Consider the following 12,904-nt stretch of genomic DNA (forward strand, 5'->3'; position numbering starts at 1 on the left):
CTCTATCTCTATCTCTATCATGAATAAATAAATAAAATCTAAAAAAAAAAAAGTAGACTCTACACCCAGCACGGAGCCCAACACAGGGCTTGAATTGATCCAGAGAATAAAACCTGAGCTGAGGTCACGCGTCAGACACTTAACTGACTGAGCCTACCGGTTTTGTTTTCTATAGCACAGTTGTATATGTAATATCGTATGGATATATATACCTTCATTGCTTTTCAACTTTTTCCTTGTCATGACGTTCACACAGAATACTTAATAGTAGTTTGTTTTGAACATGTAAACATATGTTCAAGTATTTATTTTTTCAGAATTATAAGAAATAAGATGATTAGGTGTATAATTACCTTGAAAATCTTTAGCAAAGTGGTCTATTGTTAAGGTTTTATTTTTGTTGAGGTGGTGACTTAAGTGTGCCTTAGAATGCTTAGGAATGAGTTATGAACTCCATGTGATAATATTTCTCAAATAACTGCTCATTGAATTGATTCAGATTAAAATTCATTACTCATTCTTTCTCTACCTATATATATTACTAGGAATACTCCTTGGCCTACCCCACTTTCTTCTCAATAAAATAGTATCCTTTAGTGCACTTACCTTTATTTCTTTATAAGAACGTTCTAGGTGGAGTTTTTCTAGGTTGTGATGACTAAATGCATTTCACCCTTTTGAGGAAGTTATTCTTGGTAACAAATTTCAGGGAACACCATGGCCTTTGATTCATGGTATCTCAGGGCCACTTTTTAAAAATTCAAAGGTGATAGATGTGTACATGGTTAGAAATCAAATAGAATAGATGGTCTTATAATGAAAAGCAAGACAAATCCTACTCCATGTTTCCCCTCTGCCATTCCCCTAAAGGGAGCCACTTTTAACTAAGTCTGTTTTGAGTGCTTATTGTGGTTATCTCTACCTATAATAAGATTATATAATACTTCTTGATATATCTGCTTTGCTGTGGTCTTCTATGATTAGATGAATCTTCATCTCATACCATCTCAACCTTTTCTTCACCCTGTTTTGATCGCTTTCAGTTTCTAAACTGTTTATTTTACATCTTCAAATTATGTATTTCATGTTTTATTAACTGTTTCCTGTTTTCTGTCTCAGCTTCTTTTAATTTTAGCGTCATCAAAATTGGTTATACTAGGAACTTGGGGGATCCCTGGGTGGTGCAGCGGTTTGGCGCCTGCCTTTGGCCCAGGGTGCGATCCTGGAGACCCGGGATCGAATCCCACGTTGGCCTCCTGGTGCATGGAGCCTGCTTCTCCCTCTGCCTGTGTCTCTGCCTCTCTCTCTCTCTCTCTCTCTCTCTGTGACTATCATAAATAAAAAAAAAATTTTTTTTAGGAACTTGGTCATGTAGCCCCAAAGGGGCATCAGAATTTTTTAAATTAAAGTAATTGTTACATATGGGTAAAACAGATTGTCCTGCCCTTTTCTTGTTGGTAGTGAGCCCTCTTGCCCCAACAATAGACCCCATCAGCTAAAAACAGAAATAGAAAAGATTGCTTACTTAACTCATGCTCAAACTAAAATCCTTTGTTGGTTTATTTCTTATTGCATTCTTTTTTAGGCATTGATGGTGTTTGCAGTGACTGTAGTATTCCAGTCACCAGACCAGAAAAGCCCTGATAGCAATAGGATGCCTAGAAGACTACACCCTACATGTCCTATTCCCTGCCCCTGGTCATGGGCTGAACACATACCACCACCTCCCCCCATCATGACCTTTGCCTACTCTTTTGCATGTACCCCCTCGGCCTCGCCTCATAAAACTTTAGGTGTCCCTCTTGCCAGTGGAGAGGTCTCATGTTAAGGCTTGAGCCTGCCACTTCTCCTGGCTGCTGGTACCTGAAATAAATTTCTACCATTCTCTTTTCCAAACCCTTGTCTCTTGAGTTACTGACTTTTCTTGAAACAAGTTTATCCTTTGGCAAAAGTGTTGGCAAACCCAGCCAGGAGCTGTGCTTTGGATTTGACCAACCCTTTTAAGATTCCCAGGGATGGAGCAGTTAGCCATGGTGGCACTCTAGTACTAACCCATTCATTTCCTGAGTTAGTGGCTGTGGTAGATCATTCAGTAACACTCTCAGTTCTCTTAGAAACAGCCACTTTTAATATATTAGTTTAGTCCTTCTGATACTACTTCTGTCTAATATCGTTATTCAGCTTTCCTTGATGAGCCAATTTTAGATGTTCTCTGTTTACCTTTTTATGGCAATTTGGGATTCAGATCATATTACATACCTACTCTTGCTAAAGTTTGGGAAGTTATATAATAATTTTGGTTAAACCTATAAACAATCTTATTTATTATAATGACTATGTAGGTACTAAATAACATAAGGCATTATATTGCATTTATTTACTTAAATACATTTTTTTTTTTTTTGTCCTTTCTCCTATCCTGTATTATTTTGCCTTGCTTATTCGTTTGCTTACTTTTCTATGGGCTAAATTGCTAATTTCCCTCTCTGTTTCATCAGCTTTCTCAGGCACTGCTTATTAATTTTTTTGGAGTACTTAAATATAGGCCCCAAAAGCTTAATTAATATTTTTCTTTTGATTTCTTTCCCTCAATCCTCTGTTCTGTCAACTTCTTTCCCTCGATTCTGCTTCAGTCAGTTTTTGTTTTGTTTTTCACTCTCCACAGCTCTCTGATTACACTTTTCTTTTTGCTCTTTTGTTTGAAAAATTACTTTTTGTTTGTTTTTCCTCTTACTAGTTTATTACCTCATTTTGCTAAAGCATATCTTCCAGAGATTGCTTTAGGAAGAAAGAGTGGAAAATAAAACTTTTGAGTACTTGCAAGTGTATAAAATGTCTTTATTCTATCTCACATTAGATTGGTATTTCAACTAGGTATGGAATTGTAGATTGAAAATAATTTGTCCTTAAAAATTTGATGATGCTCCATTAGTAGCCAGTGATGTCCATGAGAAGACTGATGCACTAATTGCTGAGGTTTTATATGTGATTTTTTTTTCTCTTTGGAATTTCTTAGATAGGATTTTCTCTTTCCCTGGGTATTTTAAGAGATCTTTATGTAATATTTCTTAGAATAGCTCTTATTATTATTATTTTTTCACTCTGTTGAGCCTGTGATTGGCCCTTACAATCTGGAAACTTGAGTGTCCTTCCTGCCATTTTTGTTGTACATATTGGATAATTTCTACTTCACCATTTCTCTGTTCTTTTCTCCCTAGAACTGTGAATTCTTTTTATTCACCAGTTCCTACTTAATGAATACTTTGGGTTTTTCTAATTTTTCACTACCAAAGCTACTTAAACTTATAATCTTTTTGCATGGACTTTAAAAAATTGTGCCAGTGTATTTAAGTATTAAGTATATTTATTTACATGTGTTACAATGTAATAGGTGCAAATATGACATTTAATAGTTTTAAAAAGCTTTCTATTCTCTGAATATTGCCGAGATTGAAAGAATTTTTGTCTTACTGACCATTTGTAATATATTTTGCAAAGACTCCTTTTGTATTCATTCTGTAGACAAAGCTGTTTGGTCATTTTCTCCAGCATTCCTACCCTGATATTTGTCTTTCCAATTTTAGCATTCTAATGGGAGAGACATAGCATGAGAGAATCAATTCAAGGGTTAATGGGTCAAGAAAAAGATCTCTTTTCCTTTAGGCTAACAGTGATTGGCCTTAGTCATCTACTCCAAGCCTTTTTCCTGGTTTTGACATTTTTTAGACGGGCTTGTTCCCAGCCATATGGAGCATTGAGAGAAGACCTTGCTATAAGACACGAGATTTTAATCTTAAAATTGGAATTTGGCCTTCATCCTCTTTATCCTCTAAGACATGGAGAGAGTGGGTTCCCTTAAGGCAGAATAAAGAGGAGCTTTGAAGTTCTCCTACCTGAACTTCAAGTTCTGATACAAAGCTTCAAAGTTTAGAATTGCTTTTTCAAGCAAGTTTATTTCCAGTTTTTCATTTTACTTTGTCTTATTATTGGTTTGTTAGACTTCATGAAGTGAAGTTCATGTGGAACACATTAGACACTCATGATAAATGTAAATAGATAGTTTTATTCATTGAGTCTTCATTTACTCATCCATATTATTTTAATCTTTGGGGATATAGTGTGACACTATACTTGCTCTCATGGAACTTACAGTCCCAGGGATTGTTGTAGGAGTCTAATTGATAAAACATGTATTTTGTGCTTCTCAACAGTAGGATTGAATAATTCAAGAAAAATTTTGAATTCAGAGACAGGCTTTCTTTAAATGGAATGCTATGTTTGTTTCTGTTTTCATGAACACATTTATTAGCTTTTGATTTTTAAAACTAGAAGAGAGCAGAATGTTTTGGCAGAAAGACCTAATATGTGATCCTTACGAGTTCTTCAATTGTTGCAAAACATAAACATTCAATAAGGGGTTCAGCAAAGTAGATTAAATGTTATTTAAAACATATGTTTTAGTTGACCTCATGGCTGAATGGCCTGGTTCAGGAATCCATGAATTATCCCAAGGGTAATTCTTATATAGCAAAGTTTTTTGTTTTGTTTTTTGGTCTTTGTTTTTTCATGCTTAAATACTTGATTTCCACAAACACTGCATAGGGGAATTGAATAAGAAGTCAAAAAGTCATAAGAAAAAGAGAAACCTTGCAATTTTACTGCTTTTACGAGGAAGTAGAAAAATTTTTTTTTTTTATTTTATTTATTCATGATAGACACAGAGAGAGAGAGAGGCAGAGACACAGGCAGAGGGAGAAGCAGGCTCCATGCAGGGAGCCCGACGTGGGACTCCATCCCAGTTCTCCAGGATCAGGCCCTGGGCTGAAGGTGGCGCTAAACCACTGAGCCACCGGGCTGCCCAGAAAACATTTTTAATGATAGGCTATGCTTCATCATGAAAATACAGTTGGGTTTTTTTAGACCTTCACAAATTTGACTTCATTGTCTTTAGTAGTGGATGTTAGTAAACTGAATGACAGGGAGAGAAAGAGTAAACTGAATCTCTAAAACTTCAGGTGATTGCGTTGTACAGTTTGGAGCATGGATTTTGTTGTTTTTAGACTTTCCTTGTGACATTTTAAGTACATAGTAAAATTGGACAATACCAATACCCCTGTACCCAATATCTTAACACTGCTATATTTGTTGAGGGTTTGAGTGTGGTGGGGGTGGGGAATAAAACATTACAGTACAGTTGAGGGCCTTCTGTCCACTCTGCAATCCCATTCTCCTCCACATTCCAGAGGTGACTGGTAGTTTTAGCTGTTTTTGGTGTTTTTAACTGTAATACTTTTCTTAGTGCTTAAACTATATGAATACATTCATCAACAATATGAGGGATTGATTTGCAGGTTCTAAAACATTGTGTAAGTGCTTTTTACTGTGTCTATCCTTCACATTGCTTGCTTATTGATTTATTGATTGATTTTTATTTTTTTTAAAGATTTATTTATTTATTTATGATAGAGAGGCAGAGACACAGGAAGAGGGAGAAGCAGGCTGCATGCCAGGAGCCTGACACAGGACTCGATCCCGGGACTCCAGGACCGTGCCCTGGGCCAAACTACTGAGCCACCCAGGGATACCGATTTATTTATTCATTTTTAAAGATTTTATTTATTTATTCATGAGAGACACAGAGAGAGAGAGGCAGAGACACAAGCAGAGGGAGAAGCAGGCTCCATGCAGGGAGCCAGATGTGGGACCGGATTCCGGACTCCAGGATCACGTCCTGAGGCAAAGGCAGAAACTCAACCACTGAGCCACCCAGGCGTCCCTGTGTTGCCTTTTTAATTGCAGTATAATATTCTTGAGATTTATATATGGTAGCATATTTATTTTTAACATAACTATTAACATGACTTCTTTTTTCCCATATAGTACTATATGACAATGCCAATTTATTCTGTTGAAGACTTATAAATGTTTCAGTATTAGGAACACTACTGTAATTAAAATTCTTGTATTTATCTCTATGTGCATATGTGAGTGATTTTCTAGGTTGTATTGTTCAATACAGTAGCCACTAACCAGATGTGGGTTTATAAATTTAAGTTAATTAAAATGTAATACAATTAATTTTGTTCCTTAGTTACACTAGCCATATTTGAAGTGCTCGATGGCCACATGTAACTAATAGCTAATGTATTATATATTACAGATAAAGGACATTTCTCTTACTCCAGAAAGCTCTGTGGGACAGTGCTGCCTTGGATTTATATGGGCCTGTGGCATTGTTGGTCACATACCTCTTACATTTTACTAAATTGCAAAATTGTGCTTGCCAACAGTATCTGAGCATTCACTTTCTCAATTGTCTTGCTAAGAATTAGTATATGTAAAAATTTTACTTTATTTCAGTTTTAGTAGATGTAAAATGTATTTCATTGTGGTTTTAACTTTAATATGCTCAACTCACATTTTAGAAATGTGAGTTGAGCATATCTTCCTGTGTTTATTTGCCTAAAGATTCCTGTTTTGTGATTGCCACTTATTATCTTTGCTAAATCTTTTTTTTCTGTAGGAATATTTTAAAGTTACTATTTGTAGATGTTCTTTATTTTTTATGCATACTAATTCTTTGATATCTGTGTTCTCTGTGTGACTTGTCTTTAATTTTGTGGTGTCTTCTGTTTCATACAAGTTTTACAATTTGATGTAATCAATTTATCAGTCTTTTCTCTTATGCTTTTATGCCTTAAGAAATACCTTCCTATCCCAAGTCAAAGAGTTTCCTATGTGTGCTCTATAGAGTTTGATCTTTTCATCCAATTGAATACAATTTTTGCATAGAGGCAGAGTTTGAGACTGAAGTTCTTTGTGCATGGATAACCAATTATCCTGCCATTTTTTGATCAGTCCACTGTGATTTGTTGAGTTTTCTCTATGTGTGTAAGTTAGTTTCTGGGCTCTAATTCTGTTTCATTGGTCTCTTTATCACTATGCCATTATTTCATTTGAATTTTCTTAAGATAAAAAGAACAGTCATGGCTAGGCCTCTGGCTCCCCCCCCCCCCAAATGATTTAACTGATGATAAGCTGGAGGATTATAATTCATAATTCAAAATATTAGCAAATGATATTAGTACAACTAGCAGATGTGAACAAGAATATTTTTTTCTGTGATGGTAATTGAGGAAAGCTTGGCTTAACTTTGAAAGAATAAAAAAACCGTTACATATTTAATCCAGGGCTTTTTTTTTTTTTTTTTCTGTGTCTAAAGACAGAGGAATCTGTTCCTTTCCCTCAGTACCATCCTTCCCCGCTGCCAATTTACAGCATCCAATATGGACATCCTTGGAGACCATGTCTCCATCTCTCTTGCTGTTCTCTTTTGCCTTTCTCTCTGTCTTTGTTGTTTAGAAGCTGTTCAGTTGGCCCTCAGTTCTTCTTCAGGAGGAATCATTTTGTAAATAGGTATAATCTTGTGTGTTCCTTGAAGGAGATGAGTTCAGGGTGTTCCTATATCGCCTTCTTGGACTAGAACTGGATGATTACTTTTTGAAAAAAAAAAAAAAAAAGTGGTTTGGCCATAGTATGAAATGAAGAATTAAGGAAAAGCAGCATGAGCTTTATGAGTAGCAATTAGGAAAATGAGCTTTAAAGTCACACTGCCTGTCCAGTGATCTGTGAGCCTTGGTATGTGAATGGGATACTCATAGTAGTCACTTTAGAAAGTGCTTATGGAAAAAAAAAAAAGAAAGTGCTTATGATGACTGATGTTAAACACCAGTTACCTGGCAAAGACAACTGGACAGTTGTTGAAAGAGGCATGAGAGGAGAGTTAGGACAATGTATGTACAAGTGAATAAGAAAGAATTGGATTTGGAAAGATTTATCACTAGCAAAAGTGAAACAGTAAGTCTAATAGTGACCAGTACAGGACACTAGGTGGTGCCATTAGCCTAGACTGCTTATTTGATATGTCATGAGGCTGAATAGCCTCAGGGTAGAAAGACTGATAGGCATTCAGAAATTAAGATGTTAGTCTGGAATTGCTGATTTATTAAAGGTGTGAATTATATTATTAAATATATTTTGAAGTAATATAGTAATACAGTTTTTCATATTTTGTCCTTCAGTGATCATTTTGAAAAATTTCCTTTTTTAAAAGTTTGTCTTTCAGATAAACTGTATTTTAAAAGTACACATCAGGGCAGCCCCAGTGGCGCAGCGGTTTGGCACCGCCTGCAGCCTGGGGCCTGATCCTGGAGACCCAGGATTGAGTCCCACATCGGGCTCCCTGCATGGAGCCTGCTTCTCCCTCTGCCTGTGTCTCTGCCTCTCTCTCTGTGTCTCTCATGAATAAATTAATAAAATCTTTAAAAAAAAAAAAAAGAATCAAAGATGTCTTTAGAAACTGCCTGAGAATACTGCAAGGTTCCCATCAGGAATGTTGTACTTAGTGGAGAGACTGCTGAAATAAGACAGGCACTGAACTGACCATCTTTATTTAAAAAAAAAAAAAAAATAGAAGTACACATCAGGGCAGCCCTGATGGTGCAGTGGTTTGGCACCGCCTGCAGCCTGGGGTGTGATCCTGGAGACCTGGGATCGAGTCCCACATCGGGCTCCTTGTGTGGAGCCTGCCTCTCCCTCTGCCTGTGTCTCTGCCTTTCTCTGTGTGTCTATGAATAAATAAATAAAATCTTAAAGAAAAAAAAGTACACATCAATTTGTTTCCAATTTAAAAATAAAGATTATATATAAAAACCTATTTCTCTTTAGAACTCTTTTAAAACAAGATAACTGAAGTTTCCATATTGAAATGATGTGTAGTCAGAAAGAGCTTAGTCTTTTTTTTTTTTTTTTTTAAGATTTTATTTATTTATTCATGAGAGACAGAGAGAGAGGCAGAGACACACAGGCAGAGAGAGAAGCAGGCTCCATGCAGGGAGCCCGATGCGGGATTCAATCCTGGGACTCTAGGATTATGTCCTGGGCCGAAGGCAGGCGGCAAACCGCTGAGCCACCCAGGGATCCCCAGAACTTAGTGTTTTATTAAGCTGCATGCGCTTTATTTCAGGTCTGTGTGCAACTCCATTAAACTTTTTGAAATACTAAAAATAGTTCCTTGATTTCTGTTAATTTTTTTTAGGTTGCAGATTGAGAATAATTAAGTACATCATTTGATTTTTGCAGATGGTTTACACCGTTAAGTTTTTATTGATAGGTACATTGAACAAGTGACAGAAATCCTCCAATTCAGACTGGCTTAAGCAAATGGAAATTTATTGGGTTACATAATTTAAAAGATCGTGGTATGGCCAATTTCAGGTGAAGCTTGATCTAGTGGCTCAAATAATGTTTTTGGACCTTCTTCAACTGTTCCTCTGTTTATCTTGGTATTGGCTCCTTTTCCAAGTAGGCTCTCATCTCCTGGAGGTAGGGTAGCTGCCAGCAGCTATCAGTTTACATCCTTTTCACTTTTTTGCATCTGTTCTAGTGGCTCCAAGAAAAGTTATGGTATTAGATCATATTAGGTCTGTTTAGCTTGGCTTGAGGTACATACCTACTTCTGTAGTTGGAGATAGAATTAGCAATGCTGGAAATATATGGATTAAGCAAGTTGGAGAGAAAAAAATCTCTTAACACAAGAGGAAAAAAAAGAGTGTTGGAGAAATGGTTCCCCAAAAAGCAAATTTGGAGTCTTGTTTTGGGAATAAAGAATAGTTGTGAAATGACAGTCATTTATGTAAGAAAGTTATCTTAAAACTGTTTTCACTTTTTAAATTTCATTCTTTAAAATTTGTCTTTACTTTGGTCCCATTCCTGCTATTTATTAGTTATGTGACTTTTCAGGCTCCATTTCATTATTGGCAAATTGTGGTTATAGTTATTTTGGTGATGAGATAAGATAATGTATCTGAAATACCTTTCCTAGTGCCTGGCATATATTAGATATTATAGAAATGTTAATTTACCTCTGAGTATGACTATAAGCCAGATACTTGGGTTTTATCAACAGTGCTGTTTTATATTTGTCTATAATCTGTCAATATTTCAAATGTAGTAGCTATTATGATAATTTTTAAAAATTACTAATTTATTTTTTTTTAAGATTTATTTATTTACTTATGATATTGAGAGAGAGAGAGGGGGCAGAGACACAGGCAGAGGGAGAAGCAGACTCCATGCCAGGAACCCGACGTAGGACTCCGTCCCGGGACTCCAGGACTGTGCCCTGAGCCAAAGGCAGGCGCTAAACCGCTGAGCCACCCAGGGATCCCCCTTAAAAATTACTAATTTATAGATTACTATTATCACAGCTTAATATGACAGTTGAAAGATACTGTCCTATTCATGCCTTATTTAAATTTTTATACTTGTACTGAACGTGTAGATTTCATTCATACAGTATTTTGTAATTAATCTATTTTGGGAAATATAAATTTCTTTAACGACAGCAATAAATATCGTAAAATTATGATAAATGGTTTTATTGTTTAGACAAATAATATAAACGGCTTCGTGTGTTTGAGGAATAGAAGGAAGTTGGCAGTAAGAGAGAAAGATGAATGATTAAATATTGTTTGAACTTGTTTTTTAATTAAAGTGCTTAATTGCTGTGTATAATATTCAGAAGTGTGATTTTAAATGTAACATTAATTTTTCAATTATCATTTATCTTTATTAGAAAATATTACTTATATTTATCATAATTTTTTTCACCAACTATAAGGCTTTTATAATCCATTTATGTTAACTGGTGTGTACTCTCAAGAATAGAACCCTTATAATGGTTTTTAAACTATTTGAACATTAGATATTTGGTAACCCACATTTCCAATAACTAGCAATATACATGAAACTCTTGATAATGATGGAATAGAACTATTAATTTTCCTTATAAAATAACATAGTGATACATCATTATTTGACTTATTGCATATTTGAATGTGGTTAGCTACAAGTTATGTTACACTGGTATCTTTTATTCATAGTTGACAAATATAAACGTGGAATGTAAAAAAGTTTTTTTTTTTATCAGATTTCATCATATAAAATATTATACACAAAATAAAGCCATATCAGACCAAAGGATGTTGTAAACAGCTGTGGCCCTGTCATTTTATTATTGGTTATTGTGTTTCTTATTCTGTACTATGTTTGCTTGTGTTTTAATTGCAATTTATTTTTAAGAATATTGTATTTGTGTGAAAGCAGTAGGGATACACAGTGCTAATAAGGAGAAGAGGTATCAATCTGATGGTTATTAAAAGTAGAGAATTTTTAAAAAAAATCACAAATGATGAAAAATTGGTTTATGCAACAACAGGAATTATTTTGAAGACAAAGCCAATGTGTAAAGTAGTTGCCATTGCTGCAGAAGTATTGCTTAATGTTATATCTATTGGTATTTACCATATGAGAAATTAAAAAAGGGGCACCTGCCTGGATCTGTTGTAGTGACTCGTGATCTTAGAGTTGCACATTCCAAACCCATGTTGGGTATAGTTACAGAGTTTAGTTTAAAAAAATTATTTTAATTAAAAGTTTTATTTTTTTAATTAAAAGTTTTAATGGAGACATTTGAAAATATTAATACATTTAAAGGTAATTGTCATAAACCCATTATTAACATGAGTAGCATAAGTAAAATAGGTTTGTGAAAAATACCTGTATTTTCCAAAACCAAAAATATTGTAAAAAGACTGGTATTTTTTTACATTTTTCCAAATCTCTTTACTGTTAATGTAATAGAAGGCAGGTGGAGTCTCATCTGCTTCTGCATTCAATCTGTTGCAATATACTGATTGAAATATAGGATGTAGGGCAGCCCTGGTGGCACAGCAGTTTAGTGCCGCCTGCAGCCGGGGGTGTGATCCTGGAGACCCGGGATTGAGTCCTGCGTGGGGCTCCCTGCATGGAGCCTGCTTCTCCCTCTGCCTGTGTCTCTGCCTCTCTCTCTCTCTCTCTGTGTCTCTTTGAATAAATAAATAAAATCTTTGGAAAAAAAATATACGATGTAAATATGCATGTTGAAATATTGATATTGATTAAAATATATGAATGAAATATTACCTCACACAGATACTTAGAGTATAGCAGGTATAGCTAGTAAGAGGACAGTAGAAGTTTGGAGAACAAATTTAATCTCTGAAAACTCGCTTATTAATACTCTAGATATGTTACCTTAAATGTTTTTCAAAACAGAACAAGACAAAAATACACCAGCATCCATTCCATTAGGCACTAGAATGATGTTTTGTTATGTACCCTCTGGAAAACTTCACTGGACAGTTAGTTGTACAAAAATAACATTGAAAAAGGACAGAGTTTTAATCTGTGAATACCCTGTAAGAATTTTAGAGATCCATGTGATTCTTGGATCAGGCTTTGAGAACTGCTGGTCTATGCAATTGAAAGTAATCAGTAACAAATATTGATAGAAATTCTTTTGAATTTACAGCAGAGTCTGAGTATCATTGTGTGTCATGAATTATAATTATAGAGTCTGTTGACTCTATGTTAAAAATTCGAGTGTTTGAGAGTTCTAAAGTCTAAAGCAGCATATAGATGCTGATGATCAAATTTGCCACAGCCAGAGATAGTTCTTTGGGGTTAAGGTCCTTCAAATCCATGTGAGAACCAAGTAAGTGGCAGGGCAGCAATTTTGGATAGCATCACTGCTAAAATTTTCTTATGACACTTGTGCAGAGATCATCAAGAAGAGAGAAATTATCTCTCATAACCAATTTTTAGCCTAATCAAAGCTGTAATATTTTGGAGAAAGAAGCCTGGTAGAATGTGTGTGCCATCAAGTTAGGGGTAGAGGATAACTCTGTAATCTTCTGTCTAACAGAACTATATATAGGGACTGGTTATGTTAGATTAAGGAACTGATGTGACTTAGCCTACTTATAAATAGGGATTCTTTCTATATTTAGAAGTTTTCTTAGTA

The 12,904-nt window shown here is 35.2% G+C and overlaps 1 protein-coding gene across 20 annotated transcripts in view; it reads left to right on the plus strand.

The window, feature by feature from the left end:
* ADK (adenosine kinase) overlaps positions 1 to 12,904 on the plus strand; it is a 506,565-nt gene that overhangs the window by 110,411 nt on the left and 383,250 nt on the right. The window lies entirely within an intron of this gene.

This window comes from Canis lupus, chromosome 4 (assembly GCF_048164855.1).
Source record: "Canis lupus baileyi chromosome 4, mCanLup2.hap1, whole genome shotgun sequence".
NCBI classification, from domain to species: domain Eukaryota; kingdom Metazoa; phylum Chordata; class Mammalia; order Carnivora; family Canidae; genus Canis; species Canis lupus.